This window comes from Arvicanthis niloticus, chromosome 16, assembly GCF_011762505.2.
Source record: "Arvicanthis niloticus isolate mArvNil1 chromosome 16, mArvNil1.pat.X, whole genome shotgun sequence".
NCBI lineage: Eukaryota > Metazoa > Chordata > Mammalia > Rodentia > Muridae > Arvicanthis > Arvicanthis niloticus.
This window is the reverse complement of record NC_047673.1, coordinates 25,529,073-25,552,299: the sequence shown is the minus strand read 5'-3', so window position 1 is coordinate 25,552,299 and position 23,227 is coordinate 25,529,073. Positions and strand designations below refer to the sequence as shown.

The following is a 23,227-nucleotide window of genomic DNA, read 5'->3' as shown; positions in this document are numbered from 1 at the left end:
CTCTCTCCTGCAGTCAGTGACTGCCAATAGTCTCTGGGGGAGGGGCGAGGTGAAGGGGCGGGGCATCACGAGACTAGTAGGAAAATGTGAACGTAAGAATAGCTGTGCTTACAGTGGGCTCATAAGATTTTCATCAGAATTTCTTTTCCTTACTATTTGGTACCCTAAATTCAGTAAGCTGTGGGAACACAGACCAGACTTGGCATTGTGCCTATCAGTTTGCCAACTGCAGCCCTGCACACCTCCCCCGCCATGTGAAGATTCGAAACACAGATGACTTTGAGCACCGCCTCAGGAACACTATCCTTAGCTTCCGTGTGGCAAAAATTTTCCAGTCACCCTCAAGTCTCGTCCTTCATGTCTGAGGAAGTAAGCACAGCTACCAGAAAGGGTGCCGACAGCTGTCCAGGCGAGGAGCAGTTCTTATGCCGGATCTGGCAGATGAAAACCAGACCCACCTCCTTCCCCATGTGGTGTGGGTCTTGTTCCTGCTTCTGTTGCTGTGACAGCCAAGTGCCAATTATCTCCCAAGCGTGAAAGCAAATATTATGATAGTCTAAGAAGCCTACCAATGTCAGAAGATTCTGGCGGCTGCCTGGCCAGCTGCCCATGTGTCTTTATTATGGTAACGGTTCTCAGGAAAGGGGCCCCACTAGATGTAATCTCTTCAGAAATTTATAGCCTTCATTTTCCTCTCTCTCTCTCTCTCTCTCTCTCTCTCTCTCTCTCTCTCTCTCTCTCTTTCTTTCTTAGCATTCTCTCTCTGCTCCTTTTTAAGTCTAGAGATGGAATTTTGCTTCTCTTTGCCTAGAACAAGTCCCATCAAACCGTGCAACTAGTCTCAGGACTCAATTTAACATATAGTTGTATGAAGACTCTGTCATTTTGAAGGCCTTACATATTCTAAGTATAAATACTCAGGTTTTTGAGAGAAACACGACCAGTAAGGGTAAGGCATAGATAGATAGATAGATAGATAGATAGATAGATAGATAGATAGATAGATAGACAGATAGACAGACAGACAGATAGGATACATATATACATACATAGTACATACATACATCATGAAAACAATGATGACAAACAACTGGTTGTTGGTTGAATGATTAATAGACAGATGTGAGGGACCAGGAATTAGACAGACTCCCTAGTAGGAGGACAGATAAGGAGAGGAGCGGTGATTAGGTAATAAAGGTGGCAAGTTTTCAAAATGGCTGGCTTCTTCCACACCTGCCTGACATAAGACAAAAGCCTGGCAGATTAAAACGAAGGCCTTATAGGTTCTTTCCCCCACCACACACACCCCCCACCACACACACCCCACCCCCTACCCCACCACTAGGCTCCCTGATGCTGGAACTGGCTCAACAAGTCCAAGAGCACATCAGGATGTGTTACACAATACTGTGGGCCAATTAACCATCCTATCTTTCTTCAAACTGACCATCCATAAATTAGAGGCAAAAAAACTCTTCAGAGACTTTTAAAAAACAAAATCAAAAGCATCCTTCCAAAAGAAACTGGATTTTTCAGCCTCCCAGGTTCCCCTCTACAGCCCTTGCTTCACAGAGGGTCTTTTTCCTGTGTGCCTGCCACACTTGTGTGTTTCCTCAACCCCAACAAACACATTTCTTCAGCTGTTGCTTCTGTCTGCTGCTGTCTACAGTGGCTGAGATTTCTCTACTGTCACCTGTCACACTTGACATTTTTCCTGCCTTTTAATTTTTTAACTGTCAGAGAAAACAATGAAGGCTCCCAATCAAGACTCTGAGACAGTAACAGATGATGAAATCATTGATAGATACATAGAAGATAGGTAGATTGATAATAGATGATTCCTACGGACTTACAGTCATAGATGATAGATATATAAATAAGAATAGATTAATGAAAGATGATGACTTATTGATGACGACTACATTGATAGACACATAGAGCACAGAGGTAGTTTGATGATAGATACATAGATCATGAATAAATTGATGATAAATGATGATTGACACATAAAGAGATTGATGACATACATATACAGAAGATGGTTAGATTAATAATATATAGTAGATGGATAGATGTTAGATAGATGACAGGTAGGTAGGTAGATAGATAGATGGATGATAGGTAGATAGATAGATAGGTAAGATAGATAGGTAGATAGATAGATGACAGGTAGGTAGATAGATAGATAGATGATAGATAGATAGACAGACAGACAGACAGACAGATAGACAAATGTTTTAAGGAATTGGCTCATACATTTATAGAGACTGGAAAGACCCAAAACTGCAGATTAGACCAACAAGCTGGAGCCCCACTAGAGAGGAGCTGCAACTGGCGTGTAAGGACAGGCTAAAGGCAGAATTCCCTTTTCCTCTAGAAATCTGGGCCTGCATTTTCTTAAATCCTTCTATTTATTGAATGAAACCCATACATGTTGTAAAAGCTAGTGTGCTTTCCTCCAAATCCACAATCTTAAAAATGAACCTCATTCACAAATACCTTCATAGCAACTTCCCAACTAGAGTTTGACCAAATAACTAAGCACCGTGGTTACATTAACTACATTTGTGTCGCTGGACAAAATAGGTAGCAGAAACAACAAAGGGTAGGAGGGTTTATTTTGCCTCACAGTTTGCAGAGATTCCAATCCATGACGGTGCAGAAGGCATGATGAAACAACCCTGCCTGTGACAGAAGGGGCCTTAGAAGGAAGGCCCGTCGTACCACAACACACAAGGAAGTAGAAAATGGTACCAGAACTTGGAACTCAGTATAGACCCACCTTTTACGACCAAGTTCTACCAGCTAGGCTCCACCACTGCCTCCTTAGACACAAGGGTTCACAACATGAACCTGTGAGGGAAAAACATATTCCAACCATAACAATAGCCTAGTCAACTGCAAGAGTTAGGTCAAGGAGTAGATTTTACAAGCATGTGTATTTGGCCCTATAATGGGGTTGTTCAAACAGCTAAACTCGCCCACTTATGAAGATAGTATGACCTCTGTTCCAAGAATTTTCAAATTAATATTAGATGGCGTGCTATTAGCGATATTGCCAAGAAGGTAACTTGAACTGAATAAGAAGTTAGAGCTATGTATCATCTATGTGACATCACTGTTAACCTAACTATCCATAAGTTATATACTATCTGCCTCATCAACCTATCTATGCATCAGCTATGAATCACCTGCCTGTCAGTCATCATCCACTCCCACCAAGCTCTTAGCAGTGAACCCATCATTCTACGTCTGTATCTATCATCTATGTAATGTTCTGATTCTAGAGTCTAATCATTAGTGTGTGGGTAATATAAAATTTATGTGAATTAGTTTAACTCCAATAAATGCAAAATATTTTAAAGTGACCTCTCACCTCAACTCTAATGAATAAAGAACCTGAGATTTGAGAGATGCAAGGATGTTCAAGGGCTATAATCTGGGTTTACCCATCCAAGACCTTTCCACTACAATGCAGAAGACATGCTTACAAAATGTTCTAGACAATCACTAGCAATACACAGGTCAGTCAGCTTCCCAGTGTTGTAGAAACACCCGAGACAAATCAGCCGGGGAAAAGGAAGGTTTTCCTTCACCTCACAGACCAAGAGATTCCAATTATCTCTTGGCCCCACAGCAGCCTTGGATCATTGGAGACAGAGCACATCATGGAGGGAGGCCAATGAAGCTGCTTGCCTATGATATCCAGGAAGTAAAGGAGAGGGGAGGAGCCCGGGGTCTCACAATCGCTTCAAGAACATACCATGTTACTTAACCTTCTCTTACTGGGTCCTACTCTTAAGGGCCTACTTGCTCCAATCATGCACAGCTAGATTTGCAAGCTTTTGACATGTGGGCCTTTATGGGCCATTCAAGATCCCCCAGAGTAATTGTCACTTCTTGAGTGGTTCCAAATCTTGCCTCCACCCTGCTCGTCAATCTACCTTCAATCTACCTTCCTACATTAGGGAAGCATCCCACAGTCTCCTAGATCAGAAGACAGATTTGCTTTAAATGAAGAGTGACATTTGCAGTGGATTTGTGCTGACCAGAATCTTGTGCCCAATCTGGGAGCTCGGGAAAGGAGGACACGAGACAAAGCCCGGATCTCGTTCTAGGCAGAACCTAGAAACGAGATTTCAACCTTTCAGCATATGGGATAAGCATTCCTGATGCAAAAAAAATCCAAAATCTAAAAGGCTTCAAACTCCAAAGCACTAAGCATCAGCTACTACAGGGGAATGCTCCATACCTGCCCATGAAGGGTTGCAGTCAAAACCCAGGAGGACTAAATATATTGTCTAATGGATTATTAGAATTCCTTCAGGCTGTGGGATATAAAGTGTATGAGGCACAAATAAATTTTATTCAGATTTGGGGCCTCGCCTCTTACTATGTCGTCTTCTTGTATTTACATAAATGTTTCAGGATTGAAAGTCATCTCGGGAATATTTCTGGTTCTAGGCATTTTAGATAAGGATCACTTAAACTTGTGTGTGGTAATTTTGTTTTTATTCTTTACATACATTACATCCTGACCACAGTTTCCCCTACCTCTACCCCCTCCCCGCCCCCAGCCACCCCTCTGCTCCAGATCCTTTCTTCCTCCATCTTTCTTTAAAAAGAAAAAAGGGGAAAAAAAGCAGGCCTCCCCAGGATATCAGCATAACAAATTACAATAAGACTGGTCACAAACTCTCATATCAAGGCTGGATGAGGCAGCCTGGTAGGAGGAAGGGGTCTCAAGCACAGGCAAACGTGTCAGAGATGCCTCCCAGTCCCACTGTTAAGAGTCCCACAAGAACACCAAGCTTTACAGCCACAAGAGACCTATCACAGACCCATGTGGGGTCCGTGATGGTTGCTTCAGTCTCTGTGAGTTCATATGAGCTCTGCTTGGTTGATTCTACAGGTTGTGCTCTCCTGGTGGCCTAGACCCTTTAGGTTCCTAGAATTCGTCCTCCCCTCTTCTGAGTATGTAGTCATTTTTATAAAGCTATATCCACGCATCAGTAAGACACCCACAAGACAGACTTGTTCTTGCTTCTGCTGGCCGTCTCTCACCAGCACTAGGCATTCCTCCTTTTATTCCATCTAGGGAGGAAATTGAAAAGGAAGGAGGCAATAATGAGGGGCAAGAGTCCATCATATTCCTGTGACATTATCACTTTCTCACAGGAGCCCAATATGGTAATAAAGTGGCATGTGGTAATCTTGGAACATACACCACTTTCCAACAAGGATGACTCCAGCAATGATGTCCCTGCTATCTTGGATTAAATGTCAGCCTGCAGACATCTTAATGCCCTCCAATGTTTCACCACAAAAAGGTACAAATACCGCCATACCCCGACAGCCCCAATGCCCTTTTGTGCATCCCTTCCTTCTGGCACAATCGTACCTCACAGATCACCTCGTGCAATGCATCGGCACCTCATCAGAATCTTCACTGGTGTTTCTTTAATAACACGTTTATCCTCAGCCTTTTGTTGTTGCTGGAGAGCCCCCACCCCCACCCCGCTTTGTGCTTCATGGTGTCTTTAGCCCATTGAGAGCCTCTCTGATACGATCCCCATTGTGGTTTTTTAAAAAAAGAAATAATTGTGTGACGGCTGACTTCTTTTGGTTACTCGGAAAACCAGCATCTCGGTGGTTGTTTCAGACATGCTTAATAAGAAAGCCATTAGAAAGGCAGAAGAGAACCCTATCATTATTTTCTGGTTTCCTCCTTAATTATAGACAATCGCTCTTGAAGGAAGGGGGACAGCTTCTCTGACAAAAGTTGTGTAGCATTTAGCAGAACAATTTGGAACCGGATTGAATGGATCAATGCTGTGTCAACTCACAGATGCGCAACAAAAACTGCTTAGATGGGATGAGAGGCTAATTCAGCTGTTTTTCCCTTCCCTCAGGAAGTGGAAAGTGTGCTTTTTTAATGGTTGCCCATTCTTTTTTGTTGCTGTTGTTATGTTGAAGCACTTCATTACGTGCATATGTTTTGGTCAAATCTACCTTCCCTCCCCTCCAACTGTTCCCCTAACAGTCCCTTTTACCACTTTTTCTTCCCAACTTCATATGTTTTCTTTAGCAAACCCACCGAGTCTACCTAGTGCTGCCTGCGCGCGCGCGCGCGCGCGTGTGTGTGTGTGTGTGTGTGTGTGTGTGTGTGTGTGTGTGTGTGTGTGTGTGTGTTTACAGGACCATCTACTGAAGCAGGGGTAGCCACACTAACAGCTATGGCCATTGCTCTTGATTACTCTCTAAAACATGATGGTAAATTAACTCTAGTCCTGAAGACATCACATTCCGAACACACAAAATGCAGAAAAAAAAATCAAGCTGCTATCAACATAGAAGTTTCATCCCAGGATCTAGATTCTATAGCACTTGGAGATGCTCTGCACATAGCCAGGGGAGAAAAACCATCAACAGTCCTACCTTGCTGTGAACCTTGTAAGCAGTAATAATGACTGCCCTAGAAAGGTATGTTTGCCGGTGCGGTAGTAGCACAAACATTATGAGAGTAACTAATAACTTTCGGATTAGATGTAAAGCTATTCAACAAGATGAAACTCACGCCTGTTACTGTTAACTGGGCCAAAAAAACCAATGGCTGGCTAGGTCCTAGGTCCTAGGGGAGAGCCTAGTATCATTATCCTGCTAAACCAATATAGTGCTAGACTGTCCTCTAAGTTCTGTATTCCTGTGCTGGTTTGAATGAGAATGTCCTCCATTGACTCGTATGTTTGAGTACTGGTCCCTAATTAGTGGGACTGTTTGAAAAGGACCAGGCAAGGCCTTGTTGGAAGACATGTGTCTTTTAAAATATTTTATTAATTTCATTTTAAAAATGTTAAAAATCTATAAATGCAGTCAGTATTGGTCTATCTGTCTCAAACTACAACCTATTGACTTGTACCGCCAACAGAATAACTACTAAAAAGAGTCGGCTTCAAGTATCATGGATACTCAATCTAACACAAATACTTACTGTGTTTCAACTTGTTTTCTAGTTTAGTAGGTTAGTCATTCTCTCTGTCCCTCCCTGTCCCCCTCCCCTCCCCCTCCCCCTCCCCCTGCCCCTCCCCCATCTCTCTCTCTCTCTCCTCTCTCTCTCTCTCTCTCTCTCTCTCTCTCTCTCTCTCTCTCTCTCTCTCTCTCTGCATTGTACTAACATTCCTTGATAAATGCTTACTGTGGATAGACATTTAGGCTTCTGGAATGTCTCCTTATTGCTCTTATTGCTATTAGGAAGCAGCTAGGAGCAGCTTGTATACCTGGTTTGGAAATGTGTGCACATTTATCTGCAAAATAAATGCAGAAATAAAATAAAAGCAGAAAGGGTGAGTCAAAGAATCGAACATTTTAAATCACTCCAGCATAAAGGATTGTTATGCCGTACTTTGCCAAATTTATCTTCAATGCTCATGCCAATGTGCTCTCCCAGGAGAAAGAGTGCACAGGGTATTGGTAAGGATCTTAAGCAATTGTGGAGGCAGCGTGGAAATCATCAAGTTTTAATCTTTGTCAGTCCTGTGGGAGTCAACACAAGTGAGTCTCTGGGTGTTCTTTGACCATCAGTGAGCATGATCCTTGTTTATGAACTAACCGTGCTTTCTATACATGGCCTCCCTCTCCATCCTCTTTGCCTGGCCTCCCTCTGTGTGATGTTTCCTTCTTTCTTTCTGCCTTATGCAGTTTGCTCTGAAATGTTCATCTTTTTCCTTTCTGTTTCAGGAGCTCTTGGTTAGTGTGGGGAAAATGTTCACTTTGTTACAAATGTTGCTATATTTTCTTCCCAGACCATCTTACCTCAGGTTTCAAGCAGATTTTTTTCCTGTAGGCAAATCTGCTTTCCCTCCCTTTACTGTCCTATTCCTCACACTGTGCTTAAAAGAGTTCTAAGATTGTTTCTTAATACCTGTTCTAAGATTGTTTCTTAATTCCTGAGAGTTTTATTCTCATGTTTTTATAGATCCACGTTTTTTACATTGAAACATTTGATCCTTCTGAGATTTATTTGGTGCAAGAAAGTAGGAATTAAAGCTTTCCCAGGTGAGGCAGTTACTCACACCAGGAAAGCACACTGAGTTCAACCAAAACCTTGATGGTCCATGGAAAGCATGCATTCGCTGTATCGAGACTAAACAGCACACCGCCACGTTCACTAAACAGCACACCGCCACGTTCACCGGCCTCCTAGCCTCCACCATCTGGCTAACTCAAGATGACCTCATGGTCTGTGCAGCTGGCTGAGTCAGGCCTCAGTTTACCTTGCAAGTGTGCCAACATCAATAGACTGAATGCCTCTTCATTATTTCCCTCCTTTAGGAATTCTTAACTTTAAAAAATACTTATTGCATATATAATATATGTTTCTTCCTTGCTCTCACCCTTTCACCCCAGCCTGAGTCAATTGCCAATGTCTCTCCCCACCCAACTTCCTACCAAAGCATCTCATTACCCACTCATCCAATTTATAAGCACATAGCATGATCTTGATGCAATCTGCAAAAGAACATCGAAATATGTTCTTGTATGTGTCTATCATGAATTCCGTTGTTTGTCCCTGCATTAGGTGTTTCCTTCCCTGTGTTGCCACGTTAACAGTTCTTCTGGCTCCTTCCTTGAGAGATGAGTTGACATCAGTAGGTTGTCTATGAAGATGTATTCACTGACAGTATTTTGAGAGCAGGAAGAAAATGGTAACGGTGGGTTTGTGTAATGAGAAGAGCCTTGGTGAATGACAGTACCACACAAAGATAGTATCTTACCCTGCAGACGCCAGGAAGTCTGACAGTCGGTTCCATACCCTTCACCTGTGATGTGTAATACTATTAGATCATTAGCCTCTTGCCCTTTGCCCGAAGCCAGCTCTTGCATCTGAGCCGGCAATGTCAGCACTTCAATATTCTAGTCTCTGGAGCCCCTGTGCAAGAACACCTCTGACCAAGGGACAGAAAAAAATCATTAAGCAACTTCTTGGTTGTTCAGTGGCTGAAGAATACTTAGGTGCAAACCAATCTATCTATCTATCATCTATCTATCTATCTATCTATCTATCTATCCATCTATATCTCTCATTTGTTCTCTCTAGTTCTTCTCCTCATCTCTTTTCTTCTCTATTGTATGCTGAAATGGTGCCGGAAAGAAAATGAAATGTCAAAAAAATATATATATATATATATTGATGAATTATTGATAATATATAACAAATATATTGACAATATATTGACAAAAGCCAAATTTAGAAACTGAAAGCAGGTGGTTCCTCTGTTGCTGTCACCACTGCTCTCTTGCAGTGCAACAACCCAAGCTTATTGGGGAGAGAGGAAAAGAGGGAGGGAAGGAGGGAGAGAGGGAGGAAGGGAGGAAGGGAGGAAGGGAGGGAGGCAGGAAGGATGAAGGAAAAGAACATTTTTCCTAAATGGACCTTCCAGACTATCTAAATGCAGATAAAAAAGGGGTGGAGACATACTTAAAGTATAAGCAACAAAAATGTCACAAATGTACTAAATTAAGAAGAGACTGTTAACTTGAAAACATTCTTTTAGAAAGTCAACAGCTAGAATATGAAGGTATAATTACTATCGACAACATGAGTAGTTTCCTTCACTGGCTCGGTATCATAAAAAATTCAAGTTATGAATCTTGAGAGATTTATTTTAGCTCTCTTACTGTCTGGCGTATGACTGCTCATTCCTGTTCAATCACCACGAGGCCAAGATGAGATCACCAGAAGTCATCTAGCTTAACCTCCTCCAAAGATGACGAAGCAGCAGTATCGGGAAGCTTGACGGAAGAATGCAGGGTCACAGTGAGTCAGCCGAGAGCTGCTACAAACCTCAGATCTACCTTTGTGATGCTTGAAGATCCATGTCATCTCCCACAAGCAACTTGACAAAGTCACCTCGTGTGTTACAAAACCCTCAGGGCTGGCTCTTTGTGCCCCCTGGTGTCTTCCATGGAGTGTTCCCCAATTCTGTCTTAGAAAGCTGACTGACATGGGCTCACCTGACTTGTGGCTCATACCTCTAATTGAGTTTAATCCAGGGAGAGGCAGGGCAAGTCTGTGAAGGACTGAGGGTGCTTCCCTGACGTCTCTCTCAAGCCAGTGTCCTCCTGAGACTAGAGCACCATGTAGGGATTTTTTTCTCCTTCACTTTGCCGTTTCAGGCCTTAAGTGTGTATTTATGTCTGTTAGTGAGAGTTCTCTAGAAAAAACAAATTGTATTAAAATAGAGATTTAAAGTGGGGGGAAGACAGAGAAGAAGAGAGGGGCAGGCAAATGGAGGGAGAGAAAGAGGGAGAAAGAAAGGCAGGGAGAGAGTGAGGGGGGAGAGAGAATGGAGAGAAAAAAGGAAAGAGGGAGAGAAAGAGAGAGAAGAGAGGAGAGAGGAAGGGAGACAGACAGTCACAGAGGCAGAAAAATTATTAAACCAGCTTAGCTACCTCACACCTGAAAGATTGAGAGTCCTGTAGTTACTTAAGCCTTAAGGCTGCCTCCCAATCTAGTGCCAAAACTTGGAAGGCTCTGAGAGATCTGCTGGTCCTTGCTCCATGACAGAAAGCAGGAAATGCTGGTTTTCATACAAGCAAAAAAAAAGTCAACAGCAGGAGCTAGGGCACACAACTCTGTGGCAGGAGGAAAGGCCAAGTGAATGGAAAGAAAATATTCTGTCTGCCCTGTCTCTTTTATCTGGGCTGCCACTAGGAAGTGCTACCCATGTTTGGGCTGGGTCTTGTCACATCAGTTAAAGCTAACAGAACAGTTTCCCCACCACCACCACCACCATGAGGCTCCCACTGAGTTGGTTTTAATTTGTGGCAAGTGGACCTTAAAGCCAGCCATCATCGTGGTCTCCCAGAGCTCCTGAAACAAATGTCAGAAAAGAGCACTGTGTTTCATCCTTCTAGGGACTGGAAGTTTATAATTAAGGGGCTAGCAGAGCCTCTCTCTCTCTCTCTCTCTCTCTCTCTCTCTCTCTCTCTCACATCTCAACGAGGCTTTCTTAGCCATTGTCATGATGGCTAACAATCCTTGGCATTCTTGTGCTGCCTCATCTCTCCCTTCATCAGCACCCAGTGTTTTCCAATGTCTGCCATGTCTCTTCTCCTCTTACGAGGATACTACACACTGGATGAGAGTCCACCCTGCTATGTCTGTAAGTACCATTCCTCCAAGACCACACATTTGGGAACTGTCAGGTACTTCAGTGTACCTGACAGATAGACAGATAGATAGATAGATAGATAGATAGATAGATAGATAGATAGATAGATGATAGATAGATAGTGACATACATACATACATATATACATACATACATACATATGCAGGCAGACAGACTAGATTAGACTAGAGAGATAGCTTGCTGGTTGAGAGCACGTGTGGCTCTTGCATAGAACCAGGGATTGGCTTACAGTACTTGCATGGCGGCTCACAACTACCTATGACTCCATAGGATCCTACACACTTTTCTGGTCTTTGTGAGCACTGCACACACATGGTACATAGACATACATAACAGGCAAATATACACTAAATTAAAAATAAATAAATCTTTAAATATATATAAACACTCTTTATTAAGTTAAAGAATATTCTACAAAAATACAATATATTGTGATCTTATTCAACCTTCACTTCTCCCTCTAACCCCTCCCAACTTCATATCCTCTTTTTTTTTTTTTTTTAGTAACTCACCAAGTCCAGTTACTGCTATCCACATACTCACAGCTATTAGGCCATGCACAGGACATAGTCAACCTTACCAGGGACTACTTAAAGAAAATTGGCTTCTGTCCCCTAGTAACCATCAACTATCAATAGTTCCTCGGCTGGGGTGGGTGCTTGTGAATGCTCTTGTGCTGGCTAGTTTTATGTCAACTTGACACACAAACTAGATATATCTGAAAGGAGGGAGCCTTAATTGGGAAGATGCCTACGTAAGATAAGTTGACATGAGGTCATAAGGACATGAGGTCCCATGTACAATTGTTGATCTTAGAGCCTGAGCCATTGGTTTAGATTCAGGAAATTTTCCCCTGTGCTGATGTGTTCAAGCCTCTTTTCCACTTTTCTATTAGATTCAGTGTATCTGGTTTTATGTGGAGGTCCTAGATCCACTTGGACTTGAACCTTGTACAAGGAGATAAAAATGGATCAATTTGCATTCTTCTATATGTAGACTGCCAGTTAGACCAGCACCATTTGTTGAAAATGCTGTCTCTCCCCCTCCCCACCCCACCTCCCGCCCCACTGTATGGTTTTAGCTTCTTTGTCAAAGATCAAGTGACCATAAATGTATGCATTTATTTCTGGGTCTTCAATTCTATTCCATTGATCTGCCTGTCTGTCTCTGTCCCAATACCATGATTTTTTTTTTTTAAATCTCTATTGATTGGTAGTACAGCTTGAGGTCAGGGATGATCATTTTCCCCAGAAGTTCTTTTATTTTTGAGCATTGTTGTTGCTATCCTGGATTTTTTTGTTATTCCAGATGAAGGTGAGAATTTCCCTTTCTATCTCTGTAAAGAAACACATTAGAATGTTGATGGGGACTGAGTTGAATCTGTAGATTGCTTTTCGTAGTATGGCCATTTTTACTAGTTAATCCTACTGATCCATGATCATGGGGATCTTTCCTTCTTCTGAGATCTTCTTCAGTTTCTTTATTCAGGAGCTTGAAGTTCTTGTTATACAGATTTTTCACATGCTTGGTTAGCTATGCCGAGATATTTTGTATTATTTGTGACTACTGTGAAGGGTTTTGTTCCCTAACTTCGTTCTCAACCCATTTATCCTTTGTGTAGAGGGAGGCTACTGATTTGTTTGAGTTAATTTTATATCCAACCATATTGCTGAAGTTGTTTATCAGGTATAGTAGTTCTCCAGTAGACTTTTGGGGGTTGCTTATGTATACTATCGTATCATCTGCAAATAGTGATACCTTGACTTCTTCCTTTCCACTTTGTATCCCTTTGATCTCCTTTTGTTTACTTGATCTAGCTAGAACTTTGAATACTATATTGAATAAATAGGGAGAGAGAGGGTAGCCTTGTGTTGTCCCTGATTTTAGTGGGATCACTTCAAGTTTCTTTTCATTTAATTTGATGTTGGCATGTGGTTTGCCGTATATTGCTTTATTATGTTTATGTATGTGCCTTGAATTCCTGATCTTTCCAAGACCTTTAACATGAAAGGGTGTTGTATTTTGTCAAAGGTTTTTTCAGCATCTAATGAGATGATCATGTGGGGTTTTTTTAAATTTGTTTATAGTGGATTATGTTGGTGGATTTTCTTTTCTTTTCTTTTCTTTTATTTTTTTTTTCTTATTAATCCATCCCTGCATCCCTGGGATGAAGTCTATTTGATTATGGTAAATGATTGGAAATTGGTCTGAAGTTCTCTTTTTTTTTTTTCTGGTACTAAACTGTCTTTTGTTTATTCTTATATTAACATTAAAAGACTTAGGATACAGTCAGTAAAAACAAAGTAAGTTAGACGCTAAGATGTGGAGAGAGGCAAGACAGTAACGAGGGTCTGAAACACCTCAGGAGCTATGCTTCTGAACGATGCTCTTCTCAACTCGAGGGCACATGGGCCTATGAAGGGTGGACACTATGAGCAGACAGATTAACTGTGTACCATATACAGTGAAATTTTTAGTAACTCATTAAAAAAGCAAGAATATCTAAATAGATCTTTAACAAAGCAATGGTCCCTTGATTCTAAGTCATCTTAGACAGGGGTCTCTAGTGTTTAAATCAGAGGCAGCATCTAGATACCTGGAGTTTTTTAAACTTCATAGACTATCCAGTACAATAAGTGCATATATAAGAAATAACATGTCAGAAAGTTATGCAAATATTAACTGTACAATGGTCCTAAAATAAGCTACTTCTAGTGTCTAGGCACTATACATTATATTAACTAAATACATCTAATTAACAGTTCCCATGCAAGCTATGCTTCGAGCTTAGACCACCACAACATTGACCATCTAGTTCCAAAGCTTCAACCATGTGTGCAGAGGACGGGTGATCTTTAGGCTTCTCATTAGTATGCACACAGAAGAGTTCAATGACCTTCTTTCTGGTAGGATTCATCCAGTTCTTCCATGTTGATGGATGGCCTTGTCCCCAGAGCGGCATAGTATGCTTCATCATCGAAGTCACTCTCATCAAAGGTTGCATCTTCATCTTCATCATCATCATCATCTGGAAGACTGATGTGTGGAATACATAAAGTCATCATTTCCCACAGAGTAAGGCCAAAAGCAAACAGATCTGCCTTGTCAGTAATAATGCCATTTTCCTCCAACGCTTCCGTGGGTTTCCATGGCTCAGTACCAATATAACAGACCTCGGGATCAGTCACAGTCATATTTTCATCCAGTGGCAGAGAGACTCCTACATCACAGATTTTAATTGTTTCAAAATCACCTTCAATTACAACATTTGAAGACTTTATGTCTCCATGAAGTAGCTTCTTTTCTTGATGCAGATACTTTAGCCCTCTCGCCATGTGCAAAGCAACTTTGAGAATTACAGCTGCAGGAAAAGGACTTCTACCATCTTTGTTCCACTCTTCTATTAGGTCATTCAGAGACTTTTCACCTCCATTCTCCATAGCAAGGCACAGACTTACCATCACTGGCTTCAGTAAAAGCACGATACCCTATAATGTTTGGGTGATTAAGGTTTTTTAAAATCTTAGCTTCATCAGTTAGTCTCTTCTGATACACAGTTAGATACTGATCATCACATAAAGGATTTATCTTTTTCACAGCCCAAGGAGAATGAGACAACCCTCTAGGAGATCTTTTCATTAGGTAAACGCTGACCCCAGTCCCAAAGCCAAGCTTCTGCATAAATGGAGAGGCAGGGATATTTTACACCTGGAGTCGAACATAATACAGATTTACTTTCTTCAGATAATTTGTTTGGCGTCTTAAAAGTATTGATTCCTTCCATTGTAGCAATCACGTTAGGTCCCTCGGGTAAAATGGTGAAATTGACAGCTGGCTCAAAGCTGTCTGGACACCTAGTCTGGAAGGTGCAGGAACAGCTCCCGACAACTCTGTAACCGCCGCAGCCAAAGTTCTCTTTTTTTGTTGTGTCTTTGTATAGTTTAAATGTCAACATAATTGTGGTTTCATAGAGTGAATTAGGTAGCATTCCTTCTGTTTCTATTTCATGAAACAGTTTGAGAAGTATTGGTATTTGGTCTTCTTTGATGGTCTGATAGAATTCTGCACTAAAACCATCTGGCCCTGGGCTTTTTTGGTTGGCAGACTTGTAATGACTGCTTATATTTCCTTAGGGGAAATATAATACATGGGGCTGTTTAGATAATCTATCTGGTCCTAATTTAACGTTGGTTCTTGGTATTTGTCTAGAAAGTCATCCATTTCATTTAATTTCTGTTTTTGTTGAGTATAGGCTTTTGTAGTAGGATCTGATGATTTCCTCGGTTTCTCTTATGTCTCCCTTTTTATTTCTGATTTGGTTAATTTGGATACTGTCTCTATGCCCTTTAGTTTGGCTAAAGGTTTACTTGTCTTGTTGATTTTTTCAAAGAACCAGCTCTTAGTTTTGTTTATTCTTTGTATAGTTCTCTTTGTTTCTAATTGGGTGATTTCAGCCGACTTTGATTATTTCCTGCCATCTACTACTCTTAGGTGTGTTTGCTTCTTTTTGTTCTAGAGCTTTCAGATGTGCTGTTAAGTTGCAAGTGTAGGATCTCTCTAATTTCTTTACGTAGGTACTTAGTGCTATGAAGTTTCCTCTTAGTACTGCTTTTATTGTGTCTCTTAAGTTTGGGTATGCTGTGCCATCATTTTTATTAAATTCTATAAAGTCTTTAATTTATTTCTTCCCTGACCAGGTTATCATTGAGTAGAGAGTTACTCAGTTTTTCAGTAGAGAGTATGTGGGCTTTCTATTTTGTTGTTGTTGTTGTTATTATTGAAGACCAGCCTTACTCTGTGGTAATCTGTTAGAAATGATGGGATTATTTCAATATTCTTGTATCTGTTGAGGCTTTTTTTTTTTTTTTTTTTTTTTTTTTTGTGCAGTTCTCATGTTCAGCAGCAGATGGCCAACAGAAAACAAACCCATTTACATCTATGGAGGCTCCTGGTTTCATAAAGACCTCTCAGAACTTTATTGTAATTTACTTTTGATATTTCATTGTTATTTATATATTGAATTTTTCTCTTTTTACTCCTCATGTTGTTTGTGTGTTTATTATGGCTTCCAGGTTAGTGTTGTTATGGGATCCCTGTGCCTCTTTGTTATTTTATGCCTATTCTTAGCCATGGAGAAGGGGTTTCTGAGGTCCTCACCCTAGCTGAAATGCTGATGGGAGTTGCTATCTTCTTGGGAGGGAGAATCATTTTTGTTTGAGGATAAGACCAGTGGTAGACTAACTATACATGTGCACTAATCCAGTAGCCACATACCTATTTCTACATGATTCTTACTAATTGGATGCAGAGTGTAAATAAAAATTAATAATCAATTATTATCATTTTAAATAAATATGAGGAGGGTGACTGGTTGGCATGTCATGGGATGAGTAGATTGGAGGTGATAAGGGTAGATGAAATCAAAATACATTGTATATTTTTAGAAAATGCTTTTTTTTTTCCATTGGAAGAGCACATTCCTACCCATTAAAAACCTCCTAAAAACCTCCTTCTTCCCAAAGTCACTGGAGACCACCTTTCAGCGCTCTGTCTGCCTAGATCTATTCATTACGGAAATTCTTGCCTAATTCTAGACTTGTATTTGGTTTCTTGGCTTAGCAGAGTAACTTTGAAACTTGCCTATGTTGTAACATGAATTAGCACATACTAGAATTAATCTGTTCATCAATGGCAGACTGTTCTCGACATTTGGATTTGTGATTTTAGTTCTTTGGGGGAGTTACACAGCGTTCGAGGAACAAAGTCATAGTAGTTGTATTTATATTTTTGAAGAACTGACAAAGTATTTCAGAATATAAGTAAAGCACTCAACACGTGCGCTAGAAATGTGCCACGATGCTATGATACCATATCCTCACCAACACTTGGAATTTCTGCCTGTAAAAGTATAGCCAATTCAATGTGATTGAATTGTTACCACTGGACTAAAGTGGTAACTTCTCAGGTTTAGTTTGAAGTTTACTGAAAGGTGATGTTGAACATTGCTACATGTGCTTTATTAGTCACGTGTATACCTTCTTTAGAAAGAAATGGCTATTTAAGACTTTTACCTATTATAATTTAAGCATGACATTTAATGCTTTTAAATTAATGTTTTATCTTTTAATTATTTTTGTTTCTAAGAGAACTTTGAATAAACTTAAAATAATTTATCAAATAGAATATTTACAATTTGCAGATATTTTCTCCCATCCTTAGGTTGCATTTTTGACAACGTAAAACAAACAGTAACAATTTATTAAAACCAATTCTTAAACACAATACTAAAAAGTTCAGAAAAAGTAAAAAGGCTATTTCTCAGGGGAGGGGAAGGCTGGCTGTGGGGCTGGAATTGCTGCTGGACTGAAGTCAGGGGCTGATCATAAGGGGCAGGAGGAGCAGCTCAGATATAGGACAGACCCAAATTGATGACATGAGATGACAGGGCCATTCTCTAAATAGGTAGGCCCACTGTAGCAAGGAGGAGATAACTGAGAGATACGTTGCATCTACAGACTTGTTGAGACACAATTCCACAGTTGTTATCAAGTGTGCTGGCTGGACTGCTGCTGCCACACGTGGCTGCAGCCACACATGCATCACAGAAACTTCTGGTGGCTTTTGTGCTATCCAGATCTGGTGCACAAGTTGAATCTGGCTCCAGATTTGCTGTTTTTCCTGCCGATTTACAGCAATTGAATCTCTGGATCTGAGGATGTGTGTCTCTCCAGATCAGAGTCCTCCTCATCCTTTTTTTGGCCTGTGAATCCTTAGCCTGTTCTTTCTTCAACTGGGGTCAGGAGCCTATTGATATCGACAATAAGATCAGAGTGTGGCATGAATGCACTCAAGTAGGCCTTCACTTATTTCACAGGGAACAAATCTGTGGGCCCACAAAAGTCCTCAGGGTTCTTGTCCATCCATGCGTGCAGGAAGCTACAGAGAGTATTCTTTACTTGCGCATCCTCTTCATAAGGGCCAAAGAATGCATAACTAGAGAAGATCAGACAGAATGTCACATGTAAACTCCCAGGCCCCCCACCTAATACTGGTAGTTCTGGATGCTCTCAGAATTATTAGTTCACCTGTACACCTACTGGTGTACACCTACTGGTGCTTTCAATATATCTTTGCAAAGGTTGAACACATGCATCTCTATTCAGACATCTCTGTGGTCACATGGTCCCCTGTATGTATCTCCACTTTGGACACATCTCTATTGGGTACTCCAATATTTCTAGAACTTCCTTTACATGAGAGAAGTGCATTTGCCCAGGCCTCAGATATACTGAGTGAAGGATAAAGTGCTTTTTCAAGGGGATAGCTACATCCATTTTAGGGTCTCAGCTCTGGACAGCCCACTCCCTTGGACCAAACCTGGGAGAAGAAATTTCTTACTTCATGTCTGGGTCCTGACAGTTATGTAGACAATAAAAAGTTGGAGAGAGACAGAGAGAGAGAAAAAGAGAGAGACACAGAGAGAGAGAGACAGAGAGAGACACACAGAGACAGACAGACAGAGAGACAGAGAGACAGACAAAGAGATAGAGACAGGGAGACAGACAGAGAAAGACAAAGAGAGACAGAGAGAGAGACAGAGAGACAGAAAGAGGCAGAGAGAGACAGAGACAGAGAGATACAGAGAGAAAGAGACAGAGACAGACAGAGACAGAGAGAAAGAGACAGAGAGAGACAGAGAGAAAGACAGAGAGACACACAGAGACAGACACACAGAGTCAGACACACACACAGAGATAGAGAATCGGGAACCAACAAGAGGATCTGAGAACTATGAGCTTGCAGATGGCCACTGACCTCATGAGCTCTAGGGTCTTTACATGTAGGGGTGTGACAAAACTTCGATATTTGGAAAGAAAGGCAGGGGGAAAAAAGGGGTCCTCTTCCTGTAGAGAAGGCACCAGCTTGCTCACCAGCTTAACCGCAGCCTCTGCACTGATGTGTGGCTCTTTCTGTGGCTCCCTCAGATCCTGTGGGGCAGAAGCATTCTCTCCCTGAGGAAAGATCAAGGTCAAGGTTTCAAAGGGGTACAGGTCTTCAACATTCTGATTGGATCTTCTCATTTCAAGATTTCCTGAATTATTACTCTGCCAAACACAGAGAAAACACCGAGTGGTTACCTGGTCTGTGCAGTCCTGGTCTTGGCTGCCATTAGTTAAGATTTTTCCCTTTCAGGAAAATGGCCACAGGCGTTGAAGGCAAGAGTGAATACTGTGCCTCCAGACACCACCATGGCCTTCCCTATTGTCTTTCTTGAGACCTGAGCCTCGAGAGTAGTCCGAATACAGCAAAAGAACATCCTACTCTCTCTAGTGTCTCTGACAAGTGAGCCTGAAAGCTTTGCTCTAACCAGTAGGTTGCCTGGGTACCAAGCTTCTTCACTGTTAGGTCATTGTCAAGAGGGTGGGTCTGTCTCTTCTTCAACAGGACTTTCTTAAAGGGCTCCTTGACCCCCTCCTATTTCCCAGGTGCAGAAATCAACACAGGTATACATGTGTTTCCCATCCCACTGCTCCCAGAGATTTCTGGATATAGGCAGTACCTCAGCTTTGCAACTTGGGTCCCTACTGTTTAACTGTATCTGTAACCTTAACCATAAACTCAGCCCTAATTACCCCAGCCTACCATAACCCTAGCCATATGTCCTTGCTTTTATGTGATCTTGTATGTGTTCTGTGTGGAATGAGAGGACATGCATACCTGTAACAGCCACCAGCCACACAAAATCAGCGTTCCTGCATAGGAATTGTCTTTCCCAGAATCATTTTCCAGCGACGTGATCATTTTAGGTGTTAATCCCAGAGGTTTACAGCTTTCTGTAAACATCTGGCTCAGCCACATCCACCAGTTTAAAAGATGGAACCTGGAACCCTAGGACTCTTTCAAGGGGAATTCATCTTCCATTGCTGCTGCTTTAATTTCCTGCTTGAGTCCTTGTCCTGACTCTCTCCAGTAATGGAATGTGACTTGTCACCTGCAAGAAAACTTTCTCTTCTCATAGCAGCATTTAGTTCTGGTGCTTGTCACAGCAACCAAATGAAACTTAAACACTGAACACTACGCTTTCTCTGTCCCTATCCTGTGTTATGTGGCAGCCAACCTCTTCTCTAGTTGCCCATCTCCCTCACTCCCTGGTATCCTATCTCTTCCTCTACACTCTGTGCTTTCTTATTCTGCTGCTCCCAGTGGTGTTTGCTCCAAAGTCATTTACTGTTCATGCCCTGGTCAGCTCCCTCCATCACACAGAGTGTCTGGGTCAATGTTTAGCAAGCCAGTGATCTGAGGAGTCCACATCATGTGCATGTGTTCAGAACTCCGTGGTACTCCTGAGTAAGGGGCAGTTTTGTAGTTAATTACTATCTTGTCTCCTTTATAGTGAAGTGCAGTTGTATTCATGAACTCTTCTCTGACCTCAGTTTCATTTTTTTCCTATTCCCAAAAGTTGTGTAGGATCTCCTTCATGTGCACATGTGTGTTCATGCTAGTTTCTACCAATACATACGAGTGTGTGTGCATAAGATCACTATTGCATGTTATGTGCATTTGTGCATATGTGCATGTGCATCTGTGCAAGTGCATGGGAATGCTTATTAGTGTATGAGCATGCATACATACTTACATACATATTTGCATGCCTCTGTGTGTGTGTGTGTGTGTGTGTGTGTGTGTGTGTGTGTGTGTGTGTAGACTTAGATTTCCTTTTACTGGTTAGGTCAAAATCCAGAACTCCTAAAATCTGACTAGGTACATACACACAATAGTTGGAACTAATTCTTCTTTCTTTGGAAACTAGTTTCAGATCAGGGTCCTGAGCTGAATCTCCTGTGACAGAAAGAGAGTGAGAAGAGAAGGAGAGAGAGAGAGAGAGAGAGAGAGAGAGAGAGAGAGAGAGAGAGAGAGAGAGAAGAGAAGAGGAGAGAGAAGAGAGAAGACAGAGAGAGAAAGAGAGAGAGAGAGAGAGAGAGAGAGAGAGAGAGAGAGAGAGAGAGAGAGAGAGAGAGAGAGAATGGATAAACTCTGGGATTCTTGCTGGCTGTATGACTGCAACTAGCTGGTGAGTTCAATCTGTTGGTGATGGGAACAGGGACATCTAAATTCAGAGGATACATCTTTGAAGAGGCCAAGCCCACTTGACAATTTGGAAATTATCAAGACATCAACAACCTACAAGGAGAAGTGAATCCTCAGGTCCCAAGCATCTAGGAGGCTAAGCATGTCACCAAGATCTGCAGCCACAAAACTTCCATAGCTGCCCTGTAGCAGCACAGGCATGTGCCCCGGCCCGCGGGGATTCCAGACCTTAGGGAAGGGGGCAAACAAATGAAAGGACAAGAGACACAAAGAATGAGAGCAAGTCTGGGTTCTGATCAAGCTCTGAAACTTTAATTTTGGGGGCAGGTTATAAAGACACAGCAAACCGGGAAGTTTGGGTGAGGGTCATTGTTTAGGGCTGTCCTACTATGGAATCCTTATCGCCCTAGACCTTCCCACTGTCAATATCTTATTGCCCTAGACCATCCCACTGTCATAATCTGCTCCAAGGAAATGCTAGACGTTCTTTAAGTTCCTGGGACCTGAGACCTGTGAACATCCTTTCTTAACCTTGTACTGACCAGACTTTCTAGAACAGCAGGTAATTTCCTGAGTTTGGCTCCCGGCAGGCATGAATCAGGTAGAGGCTCCACCTTACTATACTTTATAAATGTAACTGTGATGGAGAAGAAGTGGAAGACTAAAAATCACCATTGACCCAGAGAGACTAGGAGTTAAATACATTGACTATTAGGAAGAGAGGTAGGTAGAACGGCCATGTAGTTAACAAAAATGGTGGACTTCCAAGATGGCTGGCTTCTTCTTCATTGTCTCGACCTGCAATAAAACTTGGTAGTTTAAAAGAGAGGCCTGGTAAAGCTTTTCTTCATCAGTCACCCCTCAACACCTCCATCCCTCTGCTGCTCTTGAGCATGAACAAGTTCAATTCTTTTTTTTTAATTGGATATTTTTTTATTTACATTTACATTGTTTTCCCCTTTCCAGGTCTCCCTTCTGAAACCCCCATCCTATCTCTCCTCCCCTTTTCTCTATGAGGGTGCTCCCCCACCACTTCTGTCTTCCCACCCTGGCATTCCCCTACACTAGGGCATCAAACACTCTCAGGCCTAAGGGCCACTCCTCCCACTGACATCCAACAAGGCCAGCCTCTCCCCCCACCTCGGGAGCTCCAGGGGGGTCTGGCCAGTTGACACTGTTGCTCCCCCCATGGGCCTGCAAACTCCCTCAGCTCCTATAGTCCCTTCTCCAACTCCTCCATTGGGGACACTGCCCTCAGTCCAATGGTTGGCTGCAAGCACCCCCTCTGTGTTTGTCAGGCTCTGGCAGAAGCTCTAGGGAGACAGCTATATCAGGCTCCATCAACAAACACTTCCAGACATCCACAATAGAGTCTAGGTTTGGTGACTGTATATGGGATAGATCCCCAGGTGGGACAGTCTCTGGATGGTCTTTTCTTCAGTCTCTGCTCTACACTATGTCTCCATATTTCTTTCTGTGAGTATTTTGTTCCCTCTTCTAAGAAGCACTGAAACATCCACACTTTGGTCTTTCTTCTTCTTGGGTTTCATATGGTCTATGAATTTAATCTTGGGTATTCCAAACTTTTGGGCTAATATCCACTTATCAGTGAGTACATACCATGTGTGCTCTTTTGTGATTGAGTTACCTCATAATTTCAGCCCTGATTTTGATTATTTCCTGCTGTCTACTCCTAGTGGGTGTATTTGCTTCTTTTTGTTCTAGAGCTTTCAGATGTTCTGTCAAGCTGCTGGTGTAAGCTCTCTCCAGTTTCTTTTTGGAGGCACTGAGAGCTATGAGTTTCCCTCTTAGCACTGCTTTCATTGTGTCCCATAAGTTTGGGTATGTTGTGCCTTCATTTTCATTAAATGCTAGAAAGTCTTTAATTTCTTTATTTCTTCCCTGACCAAGTTTCATTGAGTAGAGCATTGTTCAGTTTCCAC

General features: G+C 41.9%; 1 long non-coding RNA gene and 1 pseudogene across 1 annotated transcript in view; both read right to left on the bottom strand.

The window, feature by feature from the left end:
• Positions 1–13,950: 13,950 nt before the first annotated feature.
• On the bottom strand, positions 13,951–14,979 carry LOC117721219 (lymphokine-activated killer T-cell-originated protein kinase pseudogene; annotated as a pseudogene).
• A 6,532-nt stretch (positions 14,980–21,511) lies between these two features.
• Positions 21,512–23,227, bottom strand: part of LOC143434677 (uncharacterized) — a 73,413-nt gene continuing 71,697 nt past the window's right edge. The window contains exon 5 of the long non-coding RNA XR_013104366.1: positions 21,512–22,082. This is a non-coding gene — a long non-coding RNA (uncharacterized LOC143434677). The remainder of the gene's footprint in view (positions 22,083–23,227) is intronic.